Raw genomic sequence first — 1,642 nt, 5'->3', positions numbered from 1 at the left:
TGGAGGAAGATTTACCAAGCAAATGGAGAGCAACAAAAAGCAGGAGTTGCAATTCTCATCTCTGATAAAATAGACTTTAAAGCAACAAAGATCAAAAGAGACAAAGAAGGACACTACATAATGGTAAAAGGATCGATGCAACAAGAAGAGCTAACGATCTTAAACATGTATGCACCCAATACAGGAGCACCCAGATACATAAGGAAAGTTCTTAATGACTTACAAAGAGACTTAGACTCCCAAACAATTATAGTGGGAAACTTTAACACCCCATTGTCAATATTAGACAGATCAACCAGACAAAATTAACATGGATATCCAGGACTTGAACTCAGACCTGGACCAAGCAAACCTAATAGACATTTACAGAACTCTCCACCCCAAATCCACAGAATATACATTCTTCTTAGCACCACATCACACCTACTCTAAAACTGACCACATAATTGGGAGTAAATCACTCCTCAGCAAATGCAAAAGAATGGAAATCATAACAAACAGTCTCTCAGACCACAGTGCAATCAAGTTAGAACTCAGAATTCAAAAACTAACCCCGAACCACACAGCTTCATGGAAACTGAACAAGCTGCTCTTGAATGTTGACTGGATAAACAATGAAATGAAGGCGGAAATAAAAATGTTCTTCGAAACCAACGAGAATGAAGACACAACATACCAGAATCTCTGGGACACATTTAAAGCAGTCTCTAGAGGAAAATATATAGCAATAAGTGCCCACATGAGAAGCAAAGAGAGATGTAAAATTGACACCCTGTCGTCAAAACTGAAAGAGCTAGAGGAGCAAGATCAAAAAAACTCAAAACGTAGCAGAAGACAAGAAATAGCTAAGATCAGAGCAGAACTGAAGGAGATAGAGACGCAAAAAACCCTTCAAAAAATCAATAAATCTAGGAGGTGGTGTTTTCAAAAGATCAACAAAATAGACAGACCACTAGCCAGATTAATAAAAAAGAAAAGAGAATAACCAAATAGATGCAATAAAAAATGATAAAGGGGATATCACCACAGATTCCACAGAAATTCAAACCATACTCAGAGATCATTACAGACAACTCTATGCACATAAACTAGTAAACCTGGAAGAAATGGATAAATTCCTGGACACTTGCCTCCTCCCAAGCCTAAACCAGGAAGGAGCCGAAACCCTGAACAGACCGATAACAAGGTCTGAAGTTGAGGAAGAAATTAAGAGCTTACCACCCAAAAAAAGCCCAGGTCCAGACGGGTTCACAGCCGAATTCTACCAGACATACAAAGAGGAGCTGGTACCATTCCTTCTGAAGCTATTCCAAACAATATAAAAAGAGGGAATTCTTCCCAAATCATTTTATGAGCCCAACATCATCCTAATACCAAAACCCGGCAGAGACTCAACCAGAAAAGAAAATTTCAGGCCAATATCCATGATGAACATAGACACAAAAATCTTCAATAAAATACTGGCAAGCCAACTGCAACAGCACATCAAAAAGCTTATCCACCACGATCAAGTAGGCTTCATCCCGGGGATGCAAGTCTGGTTCAACATACGCAAGTCTATAAACGTAATTCACCACATAAACAGAACCAAAGACAAAAACCACATGATTATCTCAATTGATGCAGAGAAGGCCTTTGACAA

The sequence above is a fragment of the Cebus imitator genome, unplaced genomic scaffold, assembly GCF_001604975.1.
Source record: "Cebus imitator isolate Cc_AM_T3 unplaced genomic scaffold, Cebus_imitator-1.0 Scaffold279, whole genome shotgun sequence".
Lineage (NCBI taxonomy): Eukaryota > Metazoa > Chordata > Mammalia > Primates > Cebidae > Cebus > Cebus imitator.
Note: the sequence above shows the minus strand (reverse complement) of the source record.